The 7,219-nt window shown below is 48.6% G+C and overlaps 1 protein-coding gene across 6 annotated transcripts in view; it reads right to left on the minus strand.

Moving 5' to 3' along the window:
• Window positions 1-4,984, minus strand: part of CIC (capicua transcriptional repressor) — a 149,465-nt gene extending 144,481 nt beyond the window's left edge. For 5 of the 6 annotated variants that reach the window (XM_088453169.1, XM_088453168.1, XM_088453167.1 and 2 more), the window contains exon 1: window positions 4,885-4,984. The gene's annotated coding sequence lies outside the window, so the exon portion shown is untranslated. Of the gene's footprint in view, window positions 1-4,262; window positions 4,338-4,884 lie in introns of those variants that run through there. The other variant, XM_088453165.1, reaches the window with a different exon arrangement.
• Between the last annotated feature and the right edge of the window lie 2,235 nt (window positions 4,985-7,219).

A 7,219-nucleotide genomic window follows, 5' to 3' on the forward strand; every position in this document is an offset into this window, starting at 1 on the left:
TGCCTAGATGCCATATAGCACTTTATAAATCCACCCTGATGTCGGTGTCCTGAATATGTTCAGAATCCCTCCGTTATCAAAGTGTATTTTTTATTTTATTTTTTTGGCCCAATATCCATTTATTAAATGAGGTGAACAGGGAAAATGTCCCTAATCATGGAGTATATATGCCCAAACACATACAGGGAACTTTCCAGGACACATATTGCTCAAAGAACATGTTCAGACACATTATCATGCAAGTATGCAGATTAGGGACATGTACCCACACACCCGTGTACACACAGGCTTTCGCGCACACCCACGCAGACAGCAAAAATAACTACGAATCACAATTGTACGGTTATGGGCAGGTCAGCATAGGATGGGGAGGAACGATGACACACAAGCACCACGACATATTGCACCTACAGAACACATATCACATGCACGGATTCACGCACAGACAAGGCGCCCAGGTGCTCTCTCTACAAGTACACCTACGCCTTTCACTCACACACTCTCACCCCCTCAAGTCACTGCACCAATTCCTGCAGAAGGTACAATCCCACCGTGCTATACTCTGTACACCCTCCATACCCAGATAACCCACTGCCCGCAGGGATTTGTATCTCTCCCGTCTCAATTATTCCAGGCAGGAGGCTCCGACCATAAATCTGATTTTATTATCATGTTATTTATATGTATAATATAACCAAATGGAATAAAGGGGGAGGGGTGAACTAAACATCCATTGCTAGCGTATGCTGCAATATTGTTAGCATCTTGAAGGAAACCTTAGCAGGGCGTGCGATAATCGCAAACATAACACTTCACTTTTCACACCATACTAGTGTACTCCGTACCCCTTATTAACTATAGTACAGTTCTCCAACCCCTCTGACTTACACTGCACTATTCTTTATTACAGCCCCTTACACACTACACTAGTGTTCATCATATCTCCTTAGTCACTATACCAGTGTTCATCAAAGCCCCCCTCCCCCCGTGTTACACTATACTAGTGATCAGTTACCCCTACTACTACTGCACTAGCTTTCGGCACACACACACACAACTTAAATAACATGCCCCCCCCACACTTACTAACCGACCCCCTACTTACACTATACAGTACTGGTGTTCAGCATACCCTCACCAACCTTCACTGTACTAGTGTTCACTTACCCCTCCCCATGACTTTCCCTGTACTAGTGTTCACTTACCCCTCCCCATGGCTTTCCCTGTACTAGTGTTCACTTACCCCTCCCCATGGCTTTCCCTGTACTAGTGTTCACTTACCCCTCCCCATGACTTTCCCTGTACTAGTGTTCACTTACCCCTCCCCATGGCTTTCCCTGTACTAGTGTTCACTTACCCCTCCCCATGGCTTTCCCTGTACTAGTGTTCACTTACCCCTCCCCATGGCTTTCCCTGTACTAGTGTTCACTTACCCCTCCCCATGGCTTTCCCTGTACTAGTGTTCACTTACCCCTCCCCATGACTTTCCCTGTACTAGTGTTCACTTACCCCTCCCCATGGCTTTCCCTGTACTAGTGTTCACTTACCCCTGCCCTTGACTTTCCCTGTACTAGTGTTCACTTACCCCTGCCCTTGACTTACACTATTAGTTTTCAGCACACTCCTCAAATAACATGATCGTTGTGTCCAGCACACCTCCCAACTAGTGCACAATAGCACCTCCCACAGTTACACTATACTACTATTCAGCATAACAGACTCTCCCACTTACACTATACTAGTGTCCAGCATAACCGCCCCACTACTTACACTATACTAGTGTCCAGCATAACAGCCCCACTACTTACACTATACTAGTGTCCAGCATAACCGCCCCACTACTTACACTATACTAGTGTCCGGCATAACCGCCCCACTACTTACACTATACTAGTGTCCAGCATAACCGCCCCACTACTTACACTATACTAGTGTCCAGCATAACCGCCCCACTACTTACACTATACTAGTGTCCAGCATAACAGCCCCACTACTTACACTATACTAGTGTCCGGCATAACCGCCCCACTACTTACACTATACTAGTGTCCGGCATAACCGCCCCACTACTTACACTATACTAGTGTCCGGCATAACCGCCCCACTACTTACACTATACTAGTGTCCGGCATAACCGCCCCACTACTTACACTATACTAGTGTCCGGCATAACCGCCCCACTACTTACACTATACTAGTGTCCGGCATAACCGCCCCACTACTTACACTATACTAGTGTCCGGCATAACCGCCCCACTACTTACACTATACTAGTGTCCGGCATAACCACCCCACTACTTACACTATACTAGTATTCAGCATAACCGCCCCACTACTTACACTATACTAGTGTCCGGCATAACCGCCCCACTACTTACACTATACTAGTATTCAGCATAACCGCCCCACTACTTACACTATACTAGTGTCCGGCATAACCGCCCCACTACTTACACTATACTAGTGTCCGGCATAACCGCCCCACTACTTACACTATACTAGTATTCAGCATAACCGCCCCACTAATTACACTATACTAGTGTTCATCATACTCTCCCCAACTTACACTTACCTAGTGTTCAGGATGACACACGGCCTGACTTACACTATACTAGTATTGAGCATAACCGCCCCACTAATTACACTATACTAGTATTGAGCATAACCGCCCCACTAATTACACTATACTAGTGTTCATCATACTCTCCCCAACTTACACTTACCTAGTGTTCAGGATGACACACGGCCTGACTTACACTATACCAGTGTTAGCCTCACCTCCCTTTGCACTATATAAGTGTTCAATCTATACCTCCTTTATACCACACTGGAGTTCACTATAAAAACCTATACAGCTTATTAGTTTAACCATAGCCCAGTTTATATCTTAGCGTTCACCATAAACCCCACACACACTTTACGCTACTGCAATGTACAACCCCACACACGGCAAGGCCAAAAACCACATTGCGATCACACAGAACCCTGTACAGACTGATGATGTTGTAATTACAATGGAAACGATCTGCCCAGGCCGTGGTTATCTGCAGACAGGCAAGTCTATCCATGAACGAAAGTCAACTCTCAACATCCTGCAATCTACTAACACTGCACTCATGAACCAGTTTCTTAGGCAAGACAAAGGCTGCATGCATTCTGTGCCCTGTGTATTTATTTGCTCTCTTTTGCAGTTGTGTAATAACAACTCAGAGAGAAGTGAGATGGCCAAGTGGGCAACTCCCACATTCTTTGCCACATGGCACCGTACGGCTTATGTCCTGAGTAATGTGGGCTGGGTTATATATTGGCACTCTACGATGAGTGGTGCCTTGAGCTCAGACTGGAATGATGTGAGGGACAAAGGCATAAGAATTACATTATGTCAACATCACTGTATATAGTGGCTTCAGGCACAAAACAGCCTCCTAATGGGAAAGATCAATAATGCATGTATACCAGAACATCGGACCCATGCCCAAATAAACGTAGATGAGAAATTAAACCATCCGGCCAATTTTATTTTATTTCCAACCAAATATTGGCTGATGTGACATCATTTCCTTGCTGAAAAGTTACTTTCTCCTGCCTGCACCCAACTTTATGCCCTCAAACCCAAACCACCAAGCAGCTCTCTCATCTAAATGCAAAACACATTATTCACAGCCACTCTCCCCTGTTCCTCCCTGCAAAGACATCACTGGCTGCCATGCACGACGCACGGAAGGCTCCCCCCTGCTCCACAACAAAAGAGATTTTTTTTTTTCCTTCTTTTTACGCAATGGCAAATCAATCACACAAAGGCCGAACCATTGTCTCCAACATTAAGCGCAGCAGATTTTTATCTGGCCATGGAGCACAGTGAAATATATATATATATATATATATATATATATATATATATATATATATATGTGCAGCTCTGCAATGTAGATGGGTCAATAGAAGCATTAAGGGATGGGGGGGAGCTAGCTAGTAAGTTCCAGTACACTCTTCCCAATGCAGATTACCCCTGACACCCCATCCCCAGCATATGGACAGACAGGGGGTGCTGCTGCTCTGTGCAGGGGTCAGCACACACGATCACATGCACACCCACAAGCAGGCTCCGGGTAGAAGTCTTGTGCACACACAATAATACACTCAGGCAGTGAGCAGACAGAGATGGATGCAGGGGGCAGTGCACAATAGAGACACATCTAGGCTGCGGCTGTGGGCAGGGAGGAGAGGCCCTAGGTGACCAGAGGGGAGCCGCGGACACTCACCTGGCCCTCACCCACGGACATCCACACACTGCTGCCTGGCCCCCTTACTCCAGGAGACAAAATGGTGAATGAAGCAGGAACAGCTGGAGGAGGCGACCAATCACGGCCCACAACTAGCCCAGTGACAGATACCGCAGCCAATGGAAAGCCACCTGTCATCTCCAAGAGGGCGGAGCAACCTGACAGCTGGAGAAAAGCTTGAGCAACACGTACAGTAGCCAATCAGACGTGCCTAACGGGGGGGAAGGAGGCGGAGACACGCTAATAATAGATGACCGGCAGGTACAGTAGCCCATAGGAAGCACGGTAGGGCGTGGTCACAGCCTACCAACCACAGTGAGAGATTAAGCGCCTTGTTTATCAAGAGCGGAGTTTTCCGCAGGGCCTGACGGGAATTGTAGTTCGACAGAGAAAAGGTTCGCCTAGACAGCAAGCTGAAACTACTTGGTAAAGAACTACAACTACCAGCAAGTGCAGCGAGGAGAGGCTGGTGTGAGGCAGGAGGTGGAATAAGTGCAGGGATCCCTCCAGCTGGCCGTGCGGGCCATCGAGTTCGGAAGTCAGCCCTTTTGTGACAGAGAGCCCCATAGCAGCTGCTGGGAGCGGGTACAAAGTCACTCACCCCTCTTTCCCCTCTCTCGGCTCTTCATGAGATACCGGCAGCTCCAGCCGTCTCTTCCCACACACACACAGCAACAGCAAGAGCCCGTCAGGATTGACCAATCAGCTTCCCCCCTCGGCAGTTGCGTCATCGCCTGGAGGGAGGGGCCTCGCTCGTGGTGGACTCACACTGCCCGGCCCGGCGACGCCCCCTTACACCCCCCCTCCCCTTCGTCGGCGCGTGCCGGGGGATGGTTGCTAGCTGATGTCACCGCCGTGGCTGCGCATTGGCTGAGCAAAGGCAAAGGCGCCAGCCAATGGCGCGGGGCGGCGGTGACGTCGACGAGCGTGTTGCCATCAAACTGGAAGGAGTGGGCGTGGCCCGCCCTGGGAAGAGGGGCTGTTTCACACACGAAAGGGGCGGGGTCTGCCCGAGCCAATAGACTCGCAGCGAGTGAACATTCAGCCAATGGTTGCAGGGCAGGAGGCAACTTTTGTAACACACTGAGCCCGGAGTTCTTTAACCTGTTCGCTGCCGGTGGCGGGTGTTTGTCTGGTACTGGTAGTCTGCTAGTACTGTACATACAGCAAGAGCTGGGCCGTGTAGGCCTTAGCTAAGACTGGCAGGGATTGCTGGGGCTTGTAGTTTCACAGCTGTTGTTATGGATAAAAGACTCAGGTCCACTCTCATAAATTGCAATCGTGTAGATCCAGAGCAAGGCCGCTAGCAGCGGCTAATTTACAGACGGCCACTGATCAGGGCCGTAGCTAGGGTAGTGCGTCCGGTGCCATCGCACAGGGCACCACAGGTCAGGGGGCACTGTTTGGTCCTGTCACATTTCTATTTATTCTCATTCTCACTTGTAGCTTCCTCTTATTTCATCCCCAGCATCTCCTGGACTCTCCTATCTCTTCCCTGGCCCTTCCCGATGAAGCCATGACCCTTTTTTGGGTGCATTATGTCCCTTTGAAAAATGAGGGGGGTGCCAGTGCTCTTTCTGGCACAGGGCACCAAAAAGTCTAGTTACGGCTCTGCCACTGATTATTGGTGTCACTGCCGCCAACGCGTGGTAACCAACCATGGTTAGGTGAGGCACTTTGCACCGTGGACACTGGAAGCATTTCATGGTGGCACCCATCAAACGGTGAAACCTTTTCCATCAGATTGGGAATATCGACGGTTGCCAACCACTGGTTTCTGATGGTATCCCTAGGCCTGCATAGCCTCATGGCTAGAGGTGAAACTTCCAGGGCCAGATTAAGCTTCTGGTTGGCCCCGGGGCAACTAAGTTGAGGGAGCTTCCTCCAATATAATTGACACCTCACAGTGCCCCATTTGATGAACAGCAATAACACCGTCTGCCCCCGCTATACTCCCATCCTGTGGCATGTCAGGATCCACATGAAATCTTCCAGCGCTTCTGGGTCCTGCATGCACGGTCAAATTGCATACAGCGCAGAGCGACCCAAGGGGGAGATTTAATAAAGCTTGGAGAGAATTAAAATTGGGGATAAATAGCACCAACCAATTAGCTCCTAACTGTCACTTTACAGGCTGTGTTTGAAAAATGACAAGAGCTGATTGGTTGGTGCTATTTATCTCTCTCCAAGCTTTATTAAATCTCCCCCCCCCCCAAGTGAGTCCCCTCATCAGCGGGGATTCTGAAGCCGCTTCGCGCTGTATGCACTCACCGTGCATGTAGAACACAGAGCCACGGCAGCCCTCATCAGGATACAGGTACTGTTGGCGCTGCCCCTGTGTAGGTGCCAAGCCATCATTTAGGTAAATCTCCATCTTACTGACCAAGTTATACAACCGGCAGTCATTTATTTGGAGGCAAATTTGTATGTGAAAAGTAAGTTCGACAGGCACCATCCCACTTCATCCACTATATATATATATATATTGTGATAGAAGCACTGGAGAAGTTAGGGATGGCATGTATTTGTGTCCCAGATTCCTGTAATATGTGTTTTAACCCCCAGGAAGAGTCTGTTTTACAAACAGATCTGAGTGTCGTCTTTTGGTAATAGCCGGAGAATGAGTCCTGGGGGTGTGGATGTGAGAAACGGGAGGGCTCCATCCACAGGGCCGTTTCAGGTGTTAGGCCTTTCAGCCTGTGAGCAGGCTAATTAGGGATTACACCTGGAAGTGGCTCAATATAGCTGTGTAAAGCTGGCCACACACTAGACCAACTTTCATCCAACTAGTTGTCTGGTTGGAATGAAAATCTGGTAAGGAATGGGAGTAAATGATGATCAGCAATTTGCTCCTAAATGCCAGAAAACAGATGAAAATGGTCATGAGACAAGTTTGTTAAATGTTTGATCAAAACAATTTGTACAAACAACAGTTT

This window comes from Taudactylus pleione, unplaced genomic scaffold (genome assembly GCF_031769625.1).
Source record: "Taudactylus pleione unplaced genomic scaffold, aTauple2 ptg000572l, whole genome shotgun sequence".
NCBI lineage: Eukaryota > Metazoa > Chordata > Amphibia > Anura > Myobatrachidae > Taudactylus > Taudactylus pleione.